Source organism: Choloepus didactylus, chromosome 3 (genome assembly GCF_015220235.1).
Source record: "Choloepus didactylus isolate mChoDid1 chromosome 3, mChoDid1.pri, whole genome shotgun sequence".
Taxonomy (NCBI): Eukaryota; Metazoa; Chordata; class Mammalia; order Pilosa; family Megalonychidae; genus Choloepus; species Choloepus didactylus.
In genome coordinates, this window is record NC_051309.1 from 66670450 (window position 1) to 66698427 (window position 27978).

The window sequence follows — 27978 nt, forward strand, 5'->3', positions numbered from 1 at the left end:
TAATTGTGGTTGCTATGGAGAGAATTAAATACAGGGAGACCATGGTGAAAGCAGGGGTGGAGGGGGGAGTAGCAATTAACAAGCAGCAGTAATCCAGTTGAGAGATGGTGGTAACTGATGTCTTCACTCATAATTGTCCCAGTGGAAGTGGTGATGAGTGGTTAGAATCCTGATTTATTTTTTTTTCTTTAGTTCATGTCCAAGAATTTGCAGAAGGTTGGGTAGCTGCCACAAGGAGGAGTTGTGTGAACTTGGCTAGATTATGGTGTCCAGTGTTTGGTCATGCAAGCACTGGCCTGATTGTTACTATGAGGATATTTCATGGGTTTAAATTATCAGTCAGTTGATTATGTCCATGGCTGATTACATCTACAATCAACTGAGATTACCTTTAACAATAAGAGAAGTCTCAACCAATCAGTTGAATGTCTTAAAAGGAGAAGTGATGACTTCAGCAGTCACAAGGGAGAGTTTTCAGCTCTAGTTCAGCCAGCCAGTTTCTCCCAGGGAATTCATCAAAAACTTTCATTTGAACTTGCCCATTCCCACTGTCATGTGAGACAATTTCTATAAAAAATATTCTCATAATATTTATGTAATTTATATACATATATATCTCCTGTTAGTTCTGTTTCCCTGGGAACCTTGACTAATAGAGGAGTCAATAATAATTTTGAGGTTTTTAGCCTCAGCTACTAAAAGCATATATAGATCAAAATGTCTGAATAGAATACTTATCATGAAATTAATTCCCATATGTGCTTGATGGCAGAACTATAGACCTGCATCTTCTTCTATCTCCAAAAAAGAGGAAAGAGCAGTAAAAATGAATAACAGGATTCTTTATAAACAGCCACAATCTATTATAAATTCTTGTGTAAAGCATAAGACTGATTAAAGATTATAGGCTGTCATGCCTTTTGTTTGTCATGTGTACTCTATTTAATTCACTTAAAGTAAATCATACATTATTTAGCCACTTTCCTTCTCATGTGATATGACTTTACTGATACTCGTAATTGAATATTCCAGGCCACATGGTATACATCAATTGCCTTTTCTGCATACTGATAGCACGGTGGTAAGAAGTAAAAAAATAATCAAATAATAAAATACAGCAAAACATGAGAGGGGCATTATACTAAGCAATGAGGATAGTGTGCCATGAACTGAAGAATTCATACAATGTAGCTCTGTGCAACTAAAGCCTTTAACAAAGAAGAAAAAAGAAAATATATACAGAAGTAATATTGAGAACTGAATGATTATAAAATCAAAGGTTCTTATAAAAGAAAACATACTAATTAGTAGCATATGAATGCTACTTTTAAATCATATAGAACTTTTAAATCATATAAAACTTTAAATCATATAGAACTTTTTGCCATTATAAAGTATTCAAATCACAACCTAATTCATTAAAATTAAGAAATCATGAAAGTCCTTAAAATAAAAGAGGATGTTCTACAGAGGATTCTTTAGGTAATTGAAAAATAAAGAACACCCTTAGTCTACTAAGAAGTTCACACATAGAGTCCAGGGTCTAATATCTTATGCAAAAAATCTTTTCTAATCTAAAGAGAAAAGAGACTAGATGACGTAGATATGTCTATACACACAAATTCCTGAAATATGTATATGTATCAAAAGCATTGAACTATGAAAAGTCATCTGAAAAAAAAACAAAAAAAAACTATTACTTTATTGTATACATATATTATTTAATAATTAAAATTAATTTAGAGAAACTATTTCTAAATATGATAGCTAATAGTACCTTCCCTCAGGCTTTTGTTGACCAATATATCCTATATTTCTGATACAATCAAAAGGAAATAAGAAATAAATGACTGCCACACTAGAATATTTATTCTTGACATAAATTCTATTGTTTAAATGCCATTCTTAAATGAAGTGATTTTCCTCTAGTTATCTGGTTTTTATTGCTCCTGGCAAGAATAAACCTTTGACTCTGTTGACATAGTCATCATCTAGTAAACCTTTTAATAAAACTCTTTCTACCAAAAATGCAATAACACAGCTTTCACCCTCTTCAGTGTTCTGAGTATTATACATGAATCCAAATTGCAAGCTCTCTGTCTTTTCTTTTTTTGACTTTTCACAGTGACCATTCATTCCTTCATCAAATATGACTACTATAGGCCAAGCTTATTTCTCACACACACACACACACACACACTCCTTGAGAGAAATGTATCAAAATGTTAACAATAGTTATGTTTGAATATTGGGATAATAGGGCATTTTGTTTTTGCTTCCTTTATTATTTGACTACATTTGCTGTCATAATAATGTATGATTTCATAAGGAAGAAAAATATATTAAAACTGATGATATTTCACTTTTAATAATATTCTTCAGGGGCAAAAAAATGAAATGATTGTATATAATAAATATTATATCGGTTAAAGTAGTGATTCAAAATTTTTGCATCATGAAACATATAAAGGATGTTATTTTAAGGAATACACGGTTAAACAAGTATGCTTGAAGCTAAAAACAGTCAGCCTGGTTGGTTGGTGCACTTAAATGCACAGGCCATAAATACCTTGGCACACTGATAACTTACAACTTCTAGACCAGTTTGCCACACTTTTGGGGGAACTCTAGGATAAGGGTACTTTAAGTTGTGTTGTTATGTAAATATTTCATTTATTCTAGTACAGTTTCTATTATTAATTTTCTGAAGTGTTTGGTGATTAGTTTCCTACAATCCTCTAAAAAAGGATGAAATGAAAGTCAAGCATTTGTTTCTTAGTATTCTCTGTAGAAGTGGGAAATAGCACCTTCTCTTGCTATTTTCTTTTCCCATTTCCTTCTTTCCTTTTGACTTAAATATATTTTCAGTAAAATTAAACAACTTTTAATCCAAGGAAAGATTAAATATAATCTTCTTCTATTCATGGCATTTGTCAAGGTAAGATTTCAAAACTTATTCTGTTTCAAATAGCTACATTTCAAATGAATGTATTAGGTTTATATTGTGTTTATAAACTTCTAAGTAAATTTTGAGACTATTCTATCATTCTAAACCATTGTAATATATTACTTGTAATTGCTATCTATTAATTAGTTGTATTAAATGACTAAGCAATAAATGTATGAGCTCTTAGTTATGCATAATTCAAATAACATTAACCTCTTTAATAAAGAACTAAATTACAAAGGTCTAAAGTAGGACTAAAACAGTATTTCAGCTTTCCACCTTATAATAACACTGTGTTTTTTCATGTTATCATTCTACTTATCCTTCCTTATTCTGAAACACATCTTTAAACAATACTTTTTAAAATTTGTCACTACAGATTCACTCCATAACCCTTGTATTCATGATTCTTCCCTATTACTCTGAAGAAACCGGTTTATCAAGAATTATCAGTGAATATCTAGCCTCTAAACCTTTAGCACATCTCTTCTCTTTGTATTTGATCTCAGTAGGAGGTAGCCCACTATTTGGAAGAATTCGCAGTGGGAAGTAAATCCTTAATTTTTAGAAGTAATTTTCCTTAGCTTCCATAAAAATATTCACTTTTTACCTTGCTTTTACTATCTTTTAGAACGGTGTTTGCTTGCAAAATAATACTAAATTTAAATTCTAGAAGAGCAGAATAGTTTTATCTGTTGTATATACTGATGCATACCAAGTACCAAGAACAGTTTCTGGCACACAGTAGGTAATCAATAAATATTTGTTGAATGAATTGAATCCTTGTCTTTTTGTTTCATTTTGTTTTTCAAAAAGTAATCACCTCAGTTCATTATCTTTACTGCTGTTTTCACATTATCCTTCTGTTGTATGCTGTAGTTAATGTTAGAGTCTTGGTGTGTTTCTGAAAGTGGACAGGTAAACTAGTTTAAAATGTTTATTATAATTAAGGAACTTTCCATTGACGTATGTAATTTTTGCCAACCCAGCATCCAATTTATCTTCATCTGGTTATTGAATCTCTGACTTTCCATTGAGAAATATAACTCTCCTTTGTGCCAGTCTCATATATTTGAGATGGGGTCAAGATTCATACCCAGGGGTGGGCATGTTGCAGGACCTGAATATTCATAGTCATAATGGATGGTTCAGGGAAGGCATGTGACCTATTTTATGTTAAAGTAATTAGAGTTAGAAGGACCTATGAAAAGGTGCAATCTCTTTACCCTAGTTTCAGCAACTGTGGAATTTTTAATTCAAACTTTTCATAATTTGATATGCTCATTATCTCCACTCCTTTATTCTTCCCACTTCATACATTTTATGTCCTCATCAATAATTCTATTTATGTGAATTCTTTACTTGATTATGTATAAAAGAAGCTGACTTCTCTTCTTTCTCTAATATAGAACCAGTGTTTTCAACATTACGCTATTGTTGTCTTATTATTGTTCTAGCACAGGCATTCTGTAACATCTAGATCCTGGTTTAATTGAAATGTTTCCATTTACCACAACTAGGCAACCCTTTGTTGCTCATTCAACTGTACAGACTGATGCCTTTACAAGTATTTTGTTTCTATTCTGAAATAGGCCTTCAAATCCACCCCCAGATCCTTCATTTCCCTAGTCAACTTTCTTTCACATTAACAAAGTAGATGTTTTCAATATGTTCCTCTCTATTTGAATCTCTTCCAAATTGTAACTCCAATCATTGTTGACAAACTCCTTAGTTTGCCACCTCATGAATATGGGCCTCTTAATTTTTGATACACCTTCAATTATATCAATGTTTGTATCCATCTTTTCTTTTTACTTCCTGTCATAATGGCACAAGTGTTCTATGAATTTACTATGCTGGTCCATTGTTTGGATTCTATTTCTAACCTCTTCATTAGAAATCTAATTTCATTAATAATTTCCTTAGTTTTCTAAATCTCTCAAGAACAATGAACATTTGCCAAAAAATATTGGCTCTTTGTCTTTCGGGTGTCATGGTTTAGGAGATAAGACCAAAAATGTTTTGGCTTGTAAACCATATTACCTGGTATCTTAGAGTGTTGGGGATGCTGTTACAAAGGATCACAAACTAAGTGACATAATATAACAGAAATTTATTGTCACAAAGTTCTGGAAGCTAGAAGTGTGAAACCAAGGTGTCAGTAGGGCCATTCTTCCTCCTAAAGCTGTAAGGAAGAATATGTTTCATTCCTCTCTGCTGGCTTCTGAGGGTGGCTTGCCAGAAATCCATGGTGTTCTCCTCATTCATTACATGAACTTTTTCTCTTTGTCTTTCTGTGTCCAAATTTCTCCTTCATATGAGTCATATTAGATTAAGCTCACCCTATTCCAGAGTGTCCTCATGTTAACTTGCCTAATTCTATGTTTAACAACCCTATTTCCAAACCAGGTCACATTCTGAGGTACGGGGGATTAGGACTTCAACATATCTTTTTGGGGACATAATTCATAAACCTTTGTTTGACTAGCTATAATAATTATATTTTAAATGAACACTTTCAAAGTAAAAGTTTCCTGGCTAGAAACTTGGTTTTATGATATAATTTTTTTTTTAAATGTATATATTTATTTCTAATGTCTTTTAAAACTCCTACTTTTGCATATCTTTTATAATGTATGTAATATATTAATATAGTAGCATAGCACATGAATATAATTTATGAGTAAATAAACATATTGGCATTGTGTGCTCAAAATTTTTTTCTGATAATAGACTACTGCTTTGGGAACAGATACCCAGAAATAGAATGGTTGAATTAAAAGATATGTGCATGTTCAATTTTGCTAGATACTGCCAAATTGTTTCTAACAAGATTGTACCAATGTGCACTGCAGCCATTAGTATATGAGTTCCTATTTTACCTCATGCTTATATGATATAATTTTATAAATAATTTAATCATATAGGGCCTTAGAAAGGCTTTCCTGAAAAATGACTCTGTAGCTTTTATGACAAAGGAAAGGAGACAATTTTGAAATGACATTGGTAGGAACTGTATTTCCAAGCAAGAAATATCCCTATGGCTGGAAGAGGTGTAGTACATTAATGTAAAATAAAATAATAGTAAGGCCAGGATGACTGAGATGGAGCAAATGAAGAGATTTGTAAGTGTATCTGGGGAAGTAGATGTGAACCAGTTAAATATCCAGTTATATGTAGTATAAGGTTTCAGTGCTAGGAACAAAAATCTTTCTGGATATTTCAAACAGGAATAAAGTTAACACAGGAAATTAGGAGCTTTCCAAATTCTTGGAGTTGCTGGAGAAGCATCAGTTAGATGTGTTGCCACATGAATATATAGTCTGCCTTCATGGCAGCTTTCCAAAAATCAGAAGGTTGCTGGCACTTCTAACTCTATTACCAGTGACTCAATTAAAATGAGTGTCAAGATATGAAATGCAGACACTGGCCACCACACACACTAATATCTTTCAAAACTTATTTATCAACACTGCAGCATCAGGCTGTGTTAAGGTTATTCAACTTAAAATTCCTTCTAGTTTCCTGGGAGCACACCTCATTGGAATAACATAATTCCTATCTTTAGCCCACACTGCAAATTAATTTGGGAAATTTGTAGTGTTTGGATTCATTCATTGTTATTTGGAAAAGTTTATGGAAATGTGTGAGAATGAATGCTTGGTGCCAATATACCAAAACTCTACACTATTCAAATTATCTTGGCTTTTACTCCTAAAGCAATATATTCATTAGAGAGCTTTGATACATGATCATATTCACATTTTGGAAATATCAAGGTTTACCATAAGAAGAATGGCTAAAAGAGATACAGAATAGATCCTCTGGGGGGAAAGATAGTTTGAAAGCTATTGCAGAGTTGGTCATGCTGACAAATGACAGTAAACTGGACTTAGATAATGGCCATGTGAATAAAAGAAAACAAAGAAATTTTAAAACACTGGAAGAATAAACCTGGTAAAACTTGTGAATATATTAGTTTGGCTTCCTCTTTCTGAGACAAAGATTTAAGTGCAAGTATGTTTTTGGATGTGATCCAAGGAAGTATTGCTAAGTGACTTGGGGACTGAGATGGGAAAGGGATGAAAGTTAGTTCAAGAGTGTTATTGAGAAGATTGCCACTGTGGGTGTCTGGAGCTCTTTTCTGCTGGGGGTCTCTAGAAAACAGTGTAGAGAATTCTTCATTATTGTCCCCTTGATGTGGTACAGATGCCAGGGATTTACCTTCCAAATTCCTTCCATCATTAACTGAAGGTTACTTCTAAATTATTAATTTTCCAGTACTTCCAACTTATCCTACATATTGGCTGAGTGTGCCAGAGAAAGACTTCAGGTGGAAGGTCACAGGCATGTGCAAATGGTAGCCAAGAGCATGAACAACAATGATAAGAAAAATGGAGATATGGACAGGAAAGCAACAGTATCTGCTATAAGGGTGGATTGAATATGAATATTGCAGGACAGTGAGGTATCTAGCATGGCTTCAGTATTTGTATCTTGAAAAAAATGGATAGATGTGTCTTTCACTAAAAAATGAATAATAGAAAACCATGTTCAAGAGAGATGGAGAGTGCAGTTTTAGAAATAGTGTGTTTAAGGTGTCATCTATATATTTATAAGATGATGTTAAATAAGTAGCTGTATATATGAGTGGGAGCTCAGAGAAGAGGTATGAGCCAGAGGTTTACATTTTGTATCTGTTGGTTTTACTGAAACCATAAATGTGTCCAGGGATCACTATGGCTGATATTGCTTGCTCAGATTCCATTTGCGAGATCGGTGCACCCATTCCTCAGTTGTTTTGCATGTTGGCAGCTAATAGCTCAATGGAATTTCTCTCATCTGGTATCGGTCCCTTTATCAGAGAATTCATGAAGCATCACAAGAATGACCTATGACCAATGGTTGATTGCAGTGGGGTACCAAACATCAGAGTGTTTATCTCAAGGTATAGGTAAACCTGCCCCTCTGTGCAATTTCTGCTCCATTGAATATCCCTGTGCATCAGGCTATGGCTTGACTTTAAAATCCTTGCTGTTTTTTTCTTCTCCATTTTACTGCATTACTTCCAGCTCCCTTACAAGATCTCACTCTCCATATAAATCACATCATCTTAATCTCTGTCTCAAGCATGTAAACTACACAAGCAGGTGGCACACAACCCCATGTCACTCACAACTGTTGCACTCATGCTTCTATCTCAGCTCACACCTCCATCTTGTATACTTCCTTTATATGTTGCTTGGGGCTGTAGCTGAGAAGCCGAGAATGGACTCTGTTGAAGCATAACCCTACTCCACTGCTGTGAAAAGCAGTTGTGAAAGGAAACCCTCCATGTTATCAGAACCTTGGGTATGCATCTGGTCATTTACTTTTTACAGAGATGGAAATGCCTGAATTAAAGGTATACATAGATTCATGGGCAGTGACAAATGGCTAAGACATTTGCAAGGGTCTGAAAGGGTAAAGATGGGAAGACTGAGGATAATGAGGCTTGAGGAAGAGATAAATGGATGGTTCTACTGGAGGTGATACAAAATGTGAAGATCTTTTCATCACACCTTATCCCACACCAAAGAACAGACACCACAGAAAAGGCATTAAAAAAGGAAATAAGCAGGACGATTCATCCAGGTTATACTGATAAGCTTGTGTCTGCAGCTATGCCAGTGCTCTCAAAATGGTACATAGCCATGGTAGCAGAGATAGATGCCATGGATGGAAAATGGGGGAAAATGAGGCCTATGCATTCCATATTCTGAAACTACTATGCTAGAAATGGTCACTAAGGTCACCAATAATGTCCAACAAAATCCAATGACTCTATTTTGGGTCCTATGAACTTTCAGTAGCATTTGACACTGTTGAACACTTTACCTTCATTTAGTTATTTTCTTTTTGCATTTAATAAACTGTATATATTTTCTTCTCTGGAAGTTCTTTCTTAGTCTTTTTGAATATAGATGTTTTTGAGATTCTTTCTAAACTTTTTCTGACACCACTAAATACTCGTCTTTGGAGATTACATTAACATTCAAGGTTTTAATCACAAGTTTCATTGTTTTGCCACATACATACACATACATGCATGTAGGCAAAAGATATGAAGAAATAGATCCTCTTGTAATTTGTTTGTGATACAATAATTGGTATGTACTTTTTGGAGAACAGTGTATAAAAATTAAAAGTGTGTATACTACTGACCCAGACATTTCACTTCTGTCTATTCTAGAAAAAATATTTATACTTGTCTACAGAATAGATACAAACAAAAAGTTTCCCTTGAAACATTGCTTATGATATTGATAGATTAAAAAGAACTAAAATGCAATTAATTAATTAATTCAAAGCAACTCTAGTATATTCATATTATTTACTACTGTGCTGCAGTTTTAAAAAAAATAAATTTAGATTGTCCAAAAAGCAGATACCAAACAGCATTAGATGTGCCAGAGTTTTATTGGAGGAAAGGCTTGTGAATGAAAAAGGGGAAGAAGCAGGAGTAGGCAGGGAGAATTTTGAAAGTTTAGATTCTGACACCTGTGGAAGAAGGACTGGTAGGAAGAACTTCAGACATGAGTGGATGAAATCTCCACTCAGCTGAAAGCTAGTCCTATAGCAAAGATTGCCTGTTGGATGGGTGCCATGTTGGATAGAAGTGGCGCTGTAGTGTTGCTGGAATGCCAGCGCTTGGTTGGGAGCAGTACAGGGAGAGTGTGGCTTCCTAAGTAATGATGCAGGGGAGTGTAAAGAGGCATCAGCTTCAGGCTGTCTTTCAACTCTGCTCCCTACAGTGGATGTCCTGAAGGAGTTTGTAGTGGCACGTTTCCACAGCCATCACATCCAAGTTGTTTAGATTTTAAAAAACAATTTTCAAAATAATATGTACAGTGTGATACCATATATAAAAACACAAACATACACAAAAAATCATATATATACACATAGAATATTTAATATTTAACATTAATTTAATAAGTAATTAAACAGAATATTTAATAGTCATTGCTGATGGAAAGATGAGCAGGATCACATTTAGATAAGTCCGCATGTGGGTTGTGTGTGGTGGAGGAGGGTGGTAATGATCTCACAGGGTATTTTTGCTTTATTTATATTGTCATTATGTTGTATTACTGTTAATATTAGAAAAGTGTACACTTTGTGAAAATTTAAAATAAATGTAATAGAATAAAATGTATGTAGGCAAATGCATTTCTTCATGAACAACTGATTATTGTCAAATAATAAAAATTTTGTAAACCATTTTATTATGAAATATGGCACCCATACAGAAAACGTCACAAACCATAATTGCAAGTTTTAATTAATCTTCACACAAAAAACCCTTAATATAACCCTCACCTAAATAAAAAAGGAGCTCTGATAGCACCCTAGATGCCTTCTACTTCCTTCCAAAATAGCTAATATCCAGACTTAATAGTAAACCCTTTTTATCATTATTTATGTATTCATATCTAAGACAGGCATACCAAGGCTCTGTTTTTAAAATGTTGTGTGAATAGAATGATATAATAGTACTGTTTTCTGTCTGGCTGTTTTTTCTCAAAATTATTTGTGTGAGATTTTTCTTGTTGCATGTGGCTTCAGTTAATTCATTTTCAATGCTATATAGTAGTCCATTTTATCAATACCCAGAATATTTATCTACTACATAGATGGATATTTTCGGTGATTTTTAGCTTTCACTACTATAAGTAATGCTATTTTTAATGTTCTTTTTTGTCTTATGAAACATATGTGCTCATATTTCTCTTGGATATGGTGAGAGTAGAAATGCTGGGTTAAAAAGTATGTATATGTAAAAGAAAAAGTATGTGAATGTTGAACAGTTGGAAGTAATGTCAAATATTTCTAAAATTAGAAATATTATAAGATTATAAATATTATAATTCTTCCAGAGTTGTAGGATAATTTTAATTTCTCCATGTGTATACAAAGACATCATATTATAATTTTGTTTAGCTTTTGCTATTTTGATGTGTGAGTAGTGGTATTTCACTGTGCTTTTAATTTGTATTTCTCTAATGATTAATTAGGTGGGACTCCTTTTCATTTGTTTATTGGCTATATAGATGCTGTTTTAGTTTGCTAAAGCTGCTGAAATTCAATAAACCAGAACTGGGTTGGCTTTTACAATGGAGATTTATTTACTTACAAGCTTACAGTTTTCAGGCCATGAAAATGTCCAAATCAAGGCATCAACAGGCAATGCTTTCTCCCCAGAGATGGGCTACCAGAGATCTTGGACTCTTCTGTCACATGGCAAGGCACATGCCAGCATCTGCTTGTCTCTCCCTTCTCTTTGGGGTTCCTTTGCTTTCTGCTTCTGACTTCTCTGTCTGTGGCTTTCTTTCTCAGCTTCTGTGTCTTATTCTCTATTTCTGTGACTCTCTCTCTCTGTGTCTCTGTCCAAATTTCATTCCCTTGTAATACCTACCTGGGGCATGCCTCAACTGAAATAACCATATCAAAAAGTTCTACCCACAATAGGTTTATACTCATAGGAATGGAATAACTTTAAGACAATTGTCTACTGCTTCCATAAACCCTCCAAAACATCGCAGATATCCACATGTTTGGAATGCCTATTCATGTGTTTTGTCCATTTTTATATCATGAATCTTTTTTCATTTACTTACTGATTTGTAGATTGTTTCATTATTCTGGATGGAATCCCTTTGCCAGTTATATTTGTCAAAAACACCACATGCCATTTTGTAGCTTGCATTTTAATTTTCAGAATGGTATCTTATGGTAAACAAAGTATTTCTATTATAAAATGTATTCTATTATGCTTATTGCACTTACGTTTTACTTAAGATTTAAAATTTCTGTAATATTGACCTGCAATTTTGTATTTTGAAATTAGATCTACAGTTCACATGACTTTTGATTTATAGGATATTTTAGATGTCAAATATATTTTTTATGTATATAAAGTTATTTTGACAATATTTGTTAAAAAGAATCCTTTCCACATTTTTCTGCAGTGTAATTTTAAATTTGTATTAATATGCAAGTACTGCATTTAGATATAAACAAACATACATAAATCCACACATATATGCATCCATATATTTATATATACATATATAAAACAAGCATGCTGCCTACAAGTTAACCATGGTGAAAATATTCTATATTTTCATACTAATATATTGATAGTATAGAAATTTACCTTTCTAAACTTAGCTGAACTTTATAACTCTGGTGCATAAAAACTGCTTTTTTTTTCCTTAACATGTATCAAATTTAAACTTCCCAGATGTAGTCTCTTCTTATTTGAGCAAGCAGCTGAATGAATTGTTTTTATTAAAAATTTAGTCTGGAGTGGCTATTTTCAGGGGTTCTGTAAGATCGGTGGCATTTATCTTATACTTTCCTATTTATTGATGAATTTATTTGTCCATGCTGTGTGACACTTTAAAAAATTACTAAAAACTTCATTCACAATACCCGAGGGTCTACAATAATTTGCTTCTTATATAGGGACAGGATGGCAAGTAATATTTTCCTGAACACTTCCCAATTTAACTTTTAATGACTTTTAAACAGTAAGGTAGCTTCTACACTATTCTGATGTTCTATTTTTGTTCTTAGTCTAGAGAAATTTTGCAATTAAAGAAGATAAATTTTGATAGAAGTTGAAGAATAATATACAGACTAATGCTTTTCAAGTAGACCAACATACTATCAATTAATTTTAAGTCTCTGCCATGCCAGTGGGTGACATAGGCTAGTGCATTTCCACAGAGCTTACTGATTGATAAAAAATAGTTAAATTTGAATTTCACATATATTTACTTATTTTTTTACTGTAAATAGAAAGAATACATCAAGAATTAATATTAAATGAAACCTTAGCAATATAACACTATAAAAATAAGGGAAAAGCAAAAATTTTCTATAAACCTAGTACCTCTGAGTATATGCATATATGTATGTATGTGTGTATGTCCGGAGAATGTAAGTTTAGGAATCCAAACTTTGAAGCAGCATTCAAAGTCTTGAGGAAATGTACTGCAGATAAAGAAAACTGCATGACTTGTAGGCATTTTAGTTGACCATTGAGCTGACTTGGCATGTTCCTGTGTGTTCTAGTTTGCTAATGCTGCCAGAATGCAAAAAACCAGAAACGGACTCGCTTTTATAAAAGGGGATTTATTTGATTACATAGTTACAGTCTTAAGGCCATAAAGTATCCAAAGTAACACATCAGCAATCAAGTACCTTCACTGGAGGATGGCCAATGGTGTCTGGAAAACCTCTGTTAGCTGGGAAGGCATGTGGCTGGCATCTGCTCCAAAGTTCTGGTTTCAAAATGGCTTTCTCTCAGGACGTTCCTCTCTAGACTGCAGTTCCTCAAAAATGTCACTCCTTGTTGCACTTGGCATATTTGTCCTTTCTTAGCTTCTCCGGAGCAAGAGTCTGCTTTCAATGGCCATCTTCAAACTGTCTCTCATCTGCAGCTCCTGTGCTTTCTTCCAAGCGCCCCTCTTGGCTGTAGCAAGCTCACTCCTTCTGTCTGATCTTACACAGTGCACCAGTAATTTAATTCAGATCCACCCAATGTGTGGGCCAACACCTCCATGGAAATTATTCAGAGTCATCACCCACAGTTGGGTGGGGCACATCTCCATGGAAATGCTCAAAGAATTACAATCTAGTTAACACTGATGGGTCTGCCCACACAAGATTACATCAAAGACAATGTTATTTGGGGGGACATAATACCTTCAAACCAGCACACTATGCTACAAACATATTTAAAGAATGTTTTAACGTATCACATTTTTAACTAATAGGATTAATTGAATTACTGAATCCATGCTCTATTTAATTTTTTTCTATAGAATAATGTTATAGAACATGCATATAAGAAGTGCTGATTACTTGATCTCTTTAAAACTTATTATACTTTTTTCTATGTGGTGCTACTTAATTGAGTTAGACATTTAATTTTGACTTGATTTGAAATTCTAATATGCAGCATATTAGTTCATTTTTCTTGGTGTATTTTTCCATTGGCATATTCTGTCTTCTAATGCAAAGATATATAGAGCAGAGATTTAATTTATTAAACTTGATGCACAGTGTTTAAGAAATTGAATTTTATAATGATGATGTTTGTTTATATAACTATTCAAATTATGTGTTTGCTGAAAAAATGAGATACTTAATTTGGAAGCAAGTATGGGTAGAAGCTTTGTCATACAGTATAGAGTTATTTTCTTATTTGTTTGCTTATATATTTTTCATTACCATAGATTTCTGAATTAAGGGATGCCTTGCTTAGAACTGATGTCAATTATATCATGTTATCACTAATGAAAAATAATTAAATGCAAAAACACAGTTCACAGGATTGAATTTAGCTTCACTATCTCAAATGGACTAGACATTGGGATTGTGTACCTCAGATAAGCATGAACATATTTTGCATCAGAATAGGAGAGTGAACTAAATATTGGATGACTAAAAGATCACAGTATCATTTTAACTATTAATAATTTCATTCTATCATCCTCCCAGAACAAGTAAGATTTTACTCTTTGATCCCATTTGAATTTAGGCATGCTTGCACAGGTCAATTAAATGTTAGTTGAAGTGATGTGTCACTCCTGGGAAGATTCTTTAGCAGCCAAAAGAGAAGGCTCAAGTTTGTTTTCCCCTTACATGGTGATCATTGAGGCAAATATTAGAATTATTCCCTAATGGATTACCTAAGTGACCAGGATGAATAGAGCAACTCAGAAGAACTAGGTTGAAAATGTAGCTATAGTTAGAAATAAATTTTTGTTCCATTGTTACTGATATTGGAGGTTGTTTGGTAATCATAGCCTATTCTTTTCTGACTGATATGCTAAATGAAACAGTATTGTTCCAGTTTTCTAATGCTGCCATTATGCAAAATACCAGAAATGGATTGGCTTTTATAAGGGGGGTTTATTTGGTTACAAAATTATAGTCCTAAGTCCATAAGAGTGTCCAAATAAAGGCATCAAAAATAGGGTACCTTCACTGAAGGGTGGCCAATGGCATCTGGAAAACCTCTGTCAGCTGAACATTGCTGATGTCTGCTTCCTCCCAGGTTTGGTTTCAAAATGACATTATCCAAAATGTTTGTGTCAGCTTCAATAGCCATCTTCAAAATGTCTGTCTCAGCTGCAGCTTCTTCAAAATGTCACTTTTAGTTGCTCTGAGCTCCTTCTGTCTTTGAACTCTTTATATGGCTCCAGTGATTTAATTCAAACCCACCCTGAATGGGTAGGGTAGCACCTCCATGGAAGTTATCCAATCAAAGTTCTTGCCTACAGTTGATTGGATCACATCTCCATGGGAACACTCAATCAATAGGTTCAAACATAATCAACACTAATATGTCTGCTCCCACAAGATTTCATTAAAGAATATGGCTTTTTTCTGGGAAACATAATATATACAAACTAGCACAAATATTTACTCATTGTGTACCCTTTAAGAATACATAGTTCATAAAGTCATATTTTATTGTCTGTAGGATTGCTTTATAATCATGGTAGCAATACACTTGCCTGGGTCATGGTATATACTCAACAAATATTTGTTGTATGAATGAATACATGAAGAAAAGGCCAGGGAGTTACCTCTTTACAAAAGGAGCAAAGGCAGATTAGATGAGGATAAATGCAAGGTAGTTCATATATTTTAGGAAGTGTACATGTAAATTATTTCTGTATTCTCAGTGAAAATAAATAGACCTTAACAAAATAAGGAGCTCAAAAAATGTCTGTAAATTGAATGAGTAAATGAATAAAACAAAGAAAAGTTTACTCATAATACTCATATTGAAAAATACTTAGAAATTAGGCTTAGGTAAGAAAATAAAAAAAAAACTACTTGATAATGATAAAAGTACTGATTGAAAGACAATATGTAAATATATATGATTTATATTCAAAATAAATTTCCCATTTGCATTTAAAATATTTGATTAAAATATATGCTGTCAAATTTTGAGTTCCATAGAGGTATTTCACAAAATGTTGAAACAAATTTAGACTTGTTTTGCAAACAATAATTTTCTAGCTATATGTATTCACCTAATCCATTTCTCAAGGCTTGTAAACATCATTCATTCCCTCTGAAGGGACAAAGTGGTTTTCATTAATGGAGTAACATCTGTTCTTTCAGAACTAAATGAACTCCCTGAAGGAAAATTAATAAAAATATTGCCACTAAACACAACTGGTAAATTGTTAAGAACACAACCATTTAAAGAGAAAGTAACTGTGGATTTAATAAATATGAAGATAGTAAAGTATATAAATAAAATGTTTATTATGAAGTCAAATGAACTGGAGACTTTAATTCTTAATGATATATAACACCTTTCAATAATAGCATTTTGATTATTGAATCCAGTAATCCAGTATTATTTTACAGCTGCAAATTGTAAAGTATTCTTTATTAAATAAATTAAACATTGGATAAGTTAAAACTATTAAATTGAAATAATGTCTTATGAATTAGAAGAAAATATCAACAAGATTCTGTTAGATGCACTGTGGAATGGTAACACTGCTTTAGTTTCCTATGCTGCTTAAAGCAAATACCATGAGATGGTTTGGCTTGAACAATGAGAATTTATTAGCTTACAGTTATGAGACCAAGAAAATGTCTGAATCAAGGCATCATCAAGGCAATTCTTTCTTTCTGAAGACCAGCTATCAGCAATCCTTGGCCCCTCTGCCACATGGCAAGGCACATGTTGGCATCTGCCAATCTTTCACTTTTCTTCCAGTTTTCCTTGATTTTAGCTTCATTCTCCCATTGCACTCTCCTCTCCCCCCCCTTTCTGAATTCCATTCTCTTATAAACAACCCCAATAATAGGATTAAGTCCTATCCTGAATGAGGAGGATCGCACCTTAATTGAAGTAGCTTCATCAAAAGATCCTACTTACAATGGGTTTACACCCACCCACAGAAATTAGTTAAATCTAAGAACATGTTTTCCTGGGGTTATACAACTTCAAACCACAATAAACACAAAGAATGATTAACTAAAGGAATATGAGTCATTTATCTATTTCTCTTTGTACATATTTGCTGTCCTATTATTATGGAAGACAGAAACATTATAATAGAAAATGAATTTGAAAAGACTATATTTGGAAATCTTGAATATTAGGTGAAAATCTGAAAATTGATATGTTAGTCAACTATTGTGAAAGAAGGGGAGCACACTCCATCTTCAGTGTTCATGCAAAAGAAAATTTTATTCTATTCATTTCTACAGGTCTTTATAGCATACAATGTAGTTTCCTACATGACTGTTTTCAAGTATCTCAGGGAGGGTACATTTTTTTCTAAAGCCATGAGGTGTATTTACATATCTTTAGTCTTAAGGGACAATTTCTTTGGGGACTAGATGGGAAACAGTGGGGGTGGGAGACAGGAGCATGGAAGGAGCCCAGCAGGAGCTCAGAGACTATTCCCTCATCTAAATTGCAGTCTGCTTTCAGAGATGCAAAGCTTTTGCCCTTTTCCTAGCCCAGTGTCCACTTTCAGACATCTGGAGCTTTGGGAAGGCCCTGCTCTTTAGTTTGTTAAGCCAGGGGAACCTCTGTATCTCCGCATCTCCCCCCCTTTTTATTATGATTACAATTTGGTGTAGTGACATAAAGCTTATTCATAGGGATATCATGGGGGTTCCGGGAATGGGTGCCATGTCTTCTTAGGCTGGTCCATCAGCACTGGAGTTCTAAAAGTGAAACACAAAACACAGCAATAGATAAGAGCCATTTAGTTAGAGAGAGTAGAGATAACATGTGACCCCAGGAGCTTGGGTCTAGCTATTGCAAATGATTTTGTAGAGTTATACATATCATGCCAAATAGTCCATGAAAAACATGTCCAAGCCACCAGAGTGTACACTGAGGTGGCCAGGAGTTAAGCTGGGGAACAGGAAAGCTTGGTGAGTCATTGGTCCAAACAACAGGTTCAGAGGACTTGACTTCAAGGCATGTATGATTACCATTCCAATGAACCAACTGCATATGATTACTGGACTGTAGGCATATCTTTATCATGTCCGGTTGAGCAAAGAGGGTTAGGGGCTGGCACGGAAGTTTTACTCCAAGAGTTTGCATGTCCATAGTCAATGCCCCCTACTGCTATAAAGGTGAGTGCATGAGAGGTATTATGTAGCCAAAGGTGATTGTGGGGTTTAATGCTGTATTTTACATTATGAGATACACAGAGGGGCAGCACAGAGGAGGCAAAGGATATATTACTATTTGCTAAAATCTAGTGGCTGCCATTAAGTAAAGAGCTGCTAGGTGGTACATTTATTCCACCCAGCCAAGTGGTTACATTGTTAGAAACAGGGAAGGGGGAATCTGCCCATGTAATGAGGCAGAATGAAGGAGGATCCAAAATGTGTGCCCAACACAGGTGGGCTGAAACACATTGAAGTGGAGAGTAATGAGATTGTAAACATAAATGTTAATGTGCTCTGGCAATGGATAGTAGACACCATTGCCAGGAACAATGTTTCTGGAGTTACAGGAGTGCTGGTTTTTTGAAGTACTACTTCAGTCTTTTGAGTAGTTTTCTTCAGGGCTCCCCACATCATCAATGGGGCTTGCTGGGTTTTTGGCAGTTTCATCGTTGGCAGAGCTGTCTCCTCCATCTTCAGGTTGTGGAGTTCAGGAATCAGATTTGGCTTTGTCCATGCCATGCCATGGTTTAATGTGTCTTGCTGGAATCCACTGGGGACCTGCTGAGGTGGAGACTGAAGCATATCCCAACCCCCAGGTTAATAAGGGCACTGGTCCTTCCCAGTGTCTGGTTTGTCTATTTTTCCAGAACACAGGAGGTTTTGCCATTTCTGTATTTTTTGTTTCACATGGCATGTGGAAATGGCACTGTGCTGCTGTCAGTCCATCATCTGAGATTTAAAAAATTAAGAACAAATAGGGCTTTAGTTGTTCTTGCAGAGGGATCCATATTCCCCCCTGTTTTAAAAGACATGTTTTTAGAGTGTGATGAGCACGTTCAATGACAGCTTGTTCTGTAAGATTAAAGGGAATGCCAGTTATATGTTGTATAGACCATTAAGAACAAAAAGTATGAAAGCGAGAGGAAGTGTAGGCGGGGCCATTGTTGTTTTAAGTTGATGTGGGCATCCAAGGACAGCAAAAGCCTGTAATAGAAAGTGACAAACATGAGTTGTAGTTTCACCTGAGAGGGGGTTTGCAAAGAGTATGTGTCAATAACAACATGAAGAAAACGGAGACGACCAAACGGGGTGAAGCGGATGAAATCCATCTGCCAAATGGCATTGGGCTGAAGGCCGCAGGGGTTAGTGCCATAGATAGGTGGTGCTAAATTATGCAGTTGGCAAGAAGGGCAACTATGGATGATTTCTTTGGCTTGTTGAGCTGTTAAATCAAACTGTTTTTGTAAACTGCACCAGTTCTGATGAAAGAATTGGTGAGACTGAACAGCGGGGTGCAGGAGTGGTGATACAAGGATATCAGCTTGTTGATTACCATATGTTAAAGATCCTGGTAGAGAAGTGTGAGAGAAAATATGCATGATAAAGAAGGGGTGATAGTGGGTTCGGATTAGCATTTAATGAAGAAGGAATAGAAGGAGAATAGGCTGAGCAGCTAGTACTAACAAGAGCAGTTTCTAGGTGTTGTACAGAATAAACTGCATAGGCAGAATCAGAGATGATATTGATTGGGTCATTTGGAAAAGTTTGAAATGCTAAAATGAGAGCACTGAGTTCAGCTTGTTGGGTAGTAGGATAGTCATGTTCAATGCGAGAAGGAGTGGAGGTCCAGATGGCTGCTTTTTCAGTTTTCCTGATCCGTCAGTGAAAAGTGTGATAGCATGAGGAATGGGACAAGTAGAAGTAATGCGAGGAAAGACAAAAGGTGTAAGGCAAAAAAAGGTTAATAAAGGATCTGCAGGAAGCTGAAAATTAAACTGTCCAGGATAATCATAAATAGCTGCTTGTAAAGAGGTGGAAAAAGAAAGCACATGAGTAAACTGATCTTTGGTAATAGGCAAATAAATACAATTAGTTCATTACCGGTAAGATGAATAACACATCTGACCTTTGATGACAAGCTGAATAAGTAAGTCAATATAGGGGAAAGAGATTTGTTGGGGAGTGCCCAAGGAAAAGCCATTCAAGAATGCGGAGTGCAGGTGAAATTGTCCAATTAATCCGGTGGGAGAGTGATCTGTCTGTAAAAAAAAATGTTACAGGAAGTTGTGGATTAATGCGGTTAAGAGAGCAACTTGAATGGCCTGTTCAACAAGAAGCAATTCTCATGGCAGTCAGCAGTAAGAGTGTGGAGGCTGTTGAGGTTGGAATCTCCCTTTAACAAAGAGAAGAGATGCTGTAATTGGTAAGTTGGGATACCAAGTGAGGGATGGAGCCAGTTAATATTACCCAAGAGTTTTTGCAATTCATTGAGAGTAGGCTGATCAGACATTTTAAGGCAGATATGCTGGGGCACTATGTTAGCGTGGGACACTAAGTGGCCAAGATATTTCCAAGGTTCTGTTTGTTGAATTTTCTCAGGTACGATAAACAAGCCCACTGCCGTGAGAAGGTTTTTTGTAAATGATAATAAATGAGCCAAGAGATTATCGGTTGGTGCACTAAGCAAAATGTCATCCATATAGTGGATGAGTTTACATTCCGGGAATTTGTCATGAGCTGGACATAAAGCTTGACTAACATAAGACTGACACATTGTAGGGCTATTTAGCATGCCCTGTGGCAAAACTTTCCAATGAAACCTCTAGGCGGGGGACTCGTTGTTGGCAGGTAAGGTAAATGCAAAATGCTTTCTGTCTTTAGGATATAAGGAAATAGAATAGAAACAGTCTTTTAAATCTATTACAATTATTGACCACTGCTGTGGAATGCAAGCGGGTGAAGGGACTCCCGGTTGAAAGGGCCCCATGGGTTCAAGGCAAGCATTAATCGAGCGCAAATGATGCAAGAGGTGCCACTTCTCAGATTTCTTTTTTATGACAAAAATAGGAGAATTCCGTGGGCTGGTAGATGGCTCAATGTGCCCAAGATTTAATTGCTCATCAAATAATTGATGAGCTTGATATAATTTCTCTGAGATAAGGGGCCACTGCTCCACCCATATGGGTTTGTCTTCAAGGCAAGTTAAAAGCAAAGGTTCAATGATAATTTTTGGAGCAGTGGCCCTTAGGATAAATTTGTCTGACTTATATTCCATTGAGATAATAAGTGACACCCCCACAAATTAACGGGGATTAGTAAAATTAGAGGCTGAATTGTAGCAGAATGGCCTTCTGCATCATGACATTCAAGGGGAACTGTGCTTTGGGCACTGGAATTTATTTCCCCAATTCCCATAACCAGGGTATCTTGTAAGATTTTTGGCCAGGTAGGTGTCCAGGACTGTAAGCTAATGATTGCAATATCATCACCAGTGTCAATTAAACCCTGAAAGGCTTGTCCCTGTATGTAAATGGTTAATGTAGGATGGCCACGCTGAATTTTTTCAACCCAACACACTTTAGGTCTGGGGCTACCAAACCCTTTAGAACCATGTGTGGCATTTTTAGCCTGCAGGACCCAAAAAGGCAATAAGAGCAATTGTGCAATCACAGATTGAGCAGATCTGCAAGAAAAGAGAACTTGAATTTCACCACAATAATCGGCACCAATAACACCCGCATGAACAAAAAGACCTTTAGAAGTTAGACTTGGTTTTCCTAAGACCAATCCTACTAAACCATGAAGGAGTGGCCCAGAAACACCGGTACAAACTTTTTCTAATGCCATCTGACTCCTTTATGAGTAATTCATGGAGACAGGGTAGGTCCAATCCTGCGCTGCCAGAGGTGGCAGCCGCAAGGACATCAACTCTGGGTTGTTCGGGTTGGTAACTTGACAGACTGTTTGTTTCTGTTTGTGGTGGTTTGTCATTGAAGCTCCAGTGTTGAAGGGGCCCTGGAGCTGGCCCCCTTGGTAGTTCTCTGAGTCTAACAGGGCTCTGTCATGATCCCATTTAGAATTACATTGATTAGCCAAATGAAACCCCTTTTTCAGTGGGACAGGGCTTAGGGGGTCTAGAGACATTATTAGAGGGCCCCCTATTTTGGGAGCCTGTCAGAGGCATGTTTTTTTGAGGACATTGTCTTTGGAAATGTCCTGGCTGGCCATACCAAACACATATATTGGACATGGTTTTAGGGGGGCCATGCATAGCAGCTGCAAAAACCCGTGCTTTGTGAGTCTCAGTGCCCACCAATTGGCATGCTTTGATAAGATCACCGATAGTCTGCACCTTACACAGATAGCACACATGGCCTGTTGGCAATCTGCATTAGCATTTTCAAAAGCTAATTGTAAAAGAATGATATTAGCTGTGCCACAATGGCTAACCTGCCATCCTATGGCCTTTGTTAGCTGGTCAACAAAATCTACAAAAGACTCTTGTGGGCCTTGGTGGATATTAATGAAAGAGCCTTGTGCATCTGTCCCTAAATCTGGTAATCACTCCCATGCTCACATGGTGCAAACTGCCACCTGTTGACAAGCATTATTTGTCCAATTTAACAGTTGGTTAACATCTTCATATTGGCCGTGCCCTTGGAGCTGGTCTGTGGTAATTTACCCTTGCTAAGTGATTATGACCTGCCTGTTCCATGCAACAGTCATCAAACTCTGTATGCCACAGCAAATAAGCACTAGACTCTAGAATGGTATGAGCTAAGGAATACCAATCCCAAGGGGTTAAGACATAGCCTTCAGACAAGGCTTGCAGTATCCCTTTAGTAAATGGGCTTGTGGCACCATTTTCTCACACACTTTTTCTGAGTTCTTTATAAATTTGATAGGGTAATGGATCAAACATTCTTCGGTTTTGCTGGTTAAGCATAAAGGGGCATACAAGGTCACCAGCTAATGCTGCTTCACGCAGACAGTTTTGTAAAACAGGCACAGCACCTCTGGAAGTGGGTGGCAGTGGCGGCTGCAGCATCGGGCCGGCGGCCGCCATGAAGGTGGAGGTAAAGGAGAAAGGGGAGGGAGAGAGGCTATGGTAGTTTCCCTACCGCCTTTATCAGCTGGCAGTATAGGTGCAGAGGGCTTGAGTGGTGGGAGGGAATCATCGGGGAGAGCGGCAGTTTCTTTTTTAGAGACCTCAGTTTCAAAACTCTCAGTCTCAGCAATATGAAGAGGGACCAGGGCAGTGCGAATAAGAGCCCATGTAGTAAATGTTTCAGAGGAAACCTTTTGTCCTCACTTAAACTGGTGCTTTAGATTTCATCCAAAGCGCTCCCACACATCTAAGTCTAACGTGCCTTTCTCAGGAAACCAGGGGTTATACTGAACCACCTCATGCAGTAAAGAATATAAATTATCTTCTGAAACAGAAGCTCCACTAGCCTGCAGCAGCCATTGTAAAACTAACACATAGTGGCGCTGAGGAACACTGAGAGACTGACCCATATCGTTAAGTGGCTGAAACTTCTGACCCTCCATGAGACAACTCGCTTGTACTTACTGTGCAGCTTCCAAATGTCGTGGTCAGGATTGTTGAGCCTCTTATGGGGCTCCAATTGTAAAAGAAAGGGAGCACACTCTGTCTTCAGTGTTCTTGCAAAAGAAAGTTTTATTCTACTCATTTCTACAGGTCTTTATAGCATACAAAGTAGTTTCCTACGTGACGGTTTTCAGGTATCTCAGGGAGGGTACATTTTTTCTAAACCCATGGGGTGTATTTACATATCTTTAGTCTTAAGAGACAATTTCTTTGGGGGCTAGGTGGGAAACAGTGGGGGTGGGAGACAGGAGCATGGAAGGAGCCCAGAAGGAGCTCAGAGACTATTCCCCTATCTAAATTGCAGTCCGCTTTCAGACATGCAGAGCTTTTGGCCTTTTCCGAGCCCTGTGTCCTCTTTCAGACATCTGGAGCTTTGGGAAAGCCCTGCTCTATAGTTTGTTAAGCCAGGGGAACCTCCATGTCTCCACAAACTATGGTCTCTGATGATTTTGAATAAGAATGTAAAGCAATTAAGAGAGTGCTAGTGGAAGATAAATTGCAACATTGTGTAGGAAGAACTGGACAGAGAATAGTGGAAAGAACTGAGGTCAGCTGTTTCACTTTCAGCATGTTTAAACTAACTTTATAGCACAGATTCTGAACCTTGGCACTTTTGACAGTTGAGAGGGAAAATTCTTTGCAGGGGAAAGTGGTAGGGCTCTCCTGCACATTACTAAATGTCCCGAGTGGGGAGATCACTCCTGGTTGAGAACCATTATTTTTAGTGAAAAATTCTTTAATATATGTACTTACACAGTTTCAAAAATTTTCAAGGACACATATGTAAGCAGGAAATGCCACTTTTCACTATGCTTTTCATTTTTGGCACATCAAGTTTGCACATTGGAATGATTTCTTCTCGTGCTCCCATGTTAAATTGCTTTCTGTTGCACTTTTTAATCTAAATCTCACATTTAAATTATTTAAATGACAGCTTTTAAAGGATATGGATCATGTTACATTCACCTCTGTTTCATGATAGTATTTTTTTACATTGTCTGACTTTAGTGGGTGAAAATTATATACATTTGTTGAATTGAAGAGTCATAGAAATTTAGAAAAACAGATAACCTCATTTATTGTTTTCTCCCACCACCTAATTTTTGGTAAGTTCACTGATGACCTTAAAGTTAAATGATTTTTATTTTTGTATATACCTGGTTGCTGACACAGTGATACATAGGGCAATGTCCATAATTGCTTCTCTGTTGTTTTATCAAGACAGTAATTTCTTGCTTGGATTCTTTTTTTTTTTTTTTCTTTTTTCATCCTCCACATCACAAAATGTATGCTGTATATGTTTCCCAATGATGTATGAAATTTATCCTTACCCTATGTGGTGGACTGAATTGTGTACACCAGTTTAGACATGTTCTTAGTCTTGGTCCACATTTTGGTAGAGTTGGATCCAATGTAAATAAGATCCCTACAAGATGATACTTAAGGTGTGGCCCCACTGAATCAGGTTAGACTTTAATATGGCTTACGGGAATCCTTTATAGGCAGAATGAAAGCCAGAGTAAGAAAGAAGCCAAGAGAGGATGCCTTGTGCATTGCCATGTGGTAGAAAAGCCAAGGATCAAGGATCACCGACAGCCAGTCCAAGAATGTTACAGCCTTCAGAAAGAATGCATCAACTTATTCATGCATTGATTTTGGACTTCTCATTGCTTCAAACTTGTGAGCCAACAGAATGCATGGTATTTGTTTTAGCAGCCAGTAAGCTAAAACACCATCTCTCACACAGATTCCCACAGCAACATCTAGATGGACATCTTGACATCCAGGCTTTCCTTAGTCCTTGTATCCAACTAGGCTTTGACTTACCCAAAATCCTTCTAAGGATTTCTATTTTCTTCAGAAAAAAATAATGCACAGTCAACTTAGACATGTTTTTGAAGACTTAGCAATTCCACTATTAGATTTGTAGGCAAAGATATTAAAAACAGAGACTCAAACATTCGTAGCAGTATTATTCACAATAACAAAAGGTTAGAAACAACCCAAGTGTCTATCAACAAATGAATGGATAAAAAAATGTGGTGCATGCATGCAGTGGAATATTATTAAGCTGTAAGACTAAATAAAGTTCTAAGATAGGCTGCAACATGGATGAACCTTGAAAACATGCCAAAATATGTAAGGCACACATTCAAGACACAAAGAAAGATACATAAAAACAAACACTGTATGATATTACTTAAATGAGTTACCTTTAAATAGCAAATTTTCAGAGGCAGAAAGTAGTTTAGAAGGGAATAGAGGGAGTGAGGAAGGAAGGGTGAATTTTGCTTGATTGGTATAGAGTGCTTATAAATAAAAAGTAATAAAAAATAATTAGTCTAAACTTCAAAAACAGTAAAAGGTAGCAAAAATTCTGGAAAATAATTCCATTTTTTTTAAATGCAAATGTCACAGTTACACATTTAGCATTTATTTTATCTTGCAACTATTGGTCATTAATTTGTGTAAATCACACTGTTTTTTTAATTACATGAATCCAATATTAGGCAGTTTATTGATGAAATATAAGAGATTAACTCACAGATATGAGAGCTTTGCTAAATCTGAAGTAGGGTAATTATGAATAAACCACACCTAGTCAGATCACTGAAATACTGCTGAGAAGCCACGAACAGCCAAAAGATGACTAGAAATAGCAAATTTGCAGCTACAGAAAGGAGATTATGTAGAAGTTACCTGAGGATAGGGAAAAGGGAAGGTGGAATGTTTTAAAATAAAAGGGGGCCATTTTATGTAATATGAATTATATCTCAAAAAAGATGTAAAAATTATTAAAAAGTAGTACAAAGAACTGAATGGCAATTTTCCAAAGTAAGTCATGTAAATGACTAATAAGCACATGAAAAAGTACCCAATATCATTAGTCATAGGATGCAAATTAAAACTATGAGATTGCCACTATATAAACCGTAGAATGGTTAAATTAAAAGACTCTGAACAACAAAATATTGTTGGGTTTGATTCAGTTGGAACTCCCATATAATGCTGGTAGGAGAATATAAAGTTAAATATACAGTTTGGCAATTTCTTATAATGTTAAATACGTAATCAACTTATGAAAAGAAATTGTACTCCTAGATATTTACACAAATGTATGAGTATTTATTGCAGCTTAATTCACATTAGAGAAAAACTGGGTACAATCTAAATGTCCATCAACATGGGAATAAATAAATAAATATGATGTAGTCATGCAATAAAATATACTATTAGTCCCCATAAAAGGAATGAGCTACTGATAATTTGAAAACATCTTTTAAAATCACAGGTGTTTCATTGAATTTTTAAAGAAACTGAACACAGAGTTCATATAATATTTCATGTACATAAATATCTAGAACAATTAAAAATAATCTATAGAATCTTCTGAGTCTATAGTGGAAAAACTCATAAAATATTGTAGGGAAGATCATAGGAGTGAGAATTGACTGAGAAGGGACAAGTTTCTCACCAATTTGTACACTTAAGAATTTTGCATTTTCCCTGCATGTAATTTTTTAAGTACTGTTAACTAGAATCACACATTCAAAACTGTGTGCTTTTAGCAATTCTGAAACTACTTTTTGTGTATTCTAGGCATGAGCAGAGGAGTGAATATTTTGAGGAAAATAAGAATTAGCTATCTGAGTATAGGAGCAGGGAGTTACAGAATTTGAAAGGATACAGAGTATCCTGTGATAGTAAATTAGAATTGTACTACAGGAGTATGACTGACAGTTTTTAAAATAGATAAGTACATTTTAATAAATAGGTGATACAGATAGGGTATGGATATAAATAAGCATATCTAGATATAGAAAGATTTATAGAGACAAAGATATATTGATATAAAACATAAAGATGCACATTTATATATGTATATATGTATGTACACATAGATATACATGCATATCTTGGCATGTATTTGTGTGTGTTTCTGTGTTTGTGTCTATGTGTGTATAAAAGTAAGGAATATCTCTAAGAATTACAGAGTATGCCAGGGACAGACACCACCTGGAAAGACACTGCTGAAATCTAGGATAATGGGTATATACATATATGTATATGATAAATTATAGATCATGAGTATGTAATATAACACAGAAATAAATATTAACATGGGAGAAAATACAAAATTCTTCCTTATAACAGGATGCCAACTGAGCAATGTGGTAGATAAATGGAGTTAGAAAATTATGAAAGAATGGCAAGATTAGAGGGGGAGGTTTTTCATAGGTTAATCACATAGTTTCTAAATAATTCCTAAGAAATTAGAAAGAGAAAAACAGTATCCTTATTTTGGCATGACCTTTTTGAACCTTACCTTATACAAATGATTGATGTTACAAACAAACACACAAAACATGTGGGGCAGAGAAAGCAAAGAACAAAGCTACTGTGCAAAATAAGA

At 35.6% G+C, this 27978-nt stretch overlaps 1 pseudogene; it reads right to left on the reverse strand.

Annotated features, from left to right (window-relative positions):
• Positions 1 to 23018, reverse strand: part of LOC119530279 — a 64148-nt pseudogene extending 41130 nt beyond the window's left edge.
• Positions 23019 to 27978: the final 4960 nt, after the last annotated feature.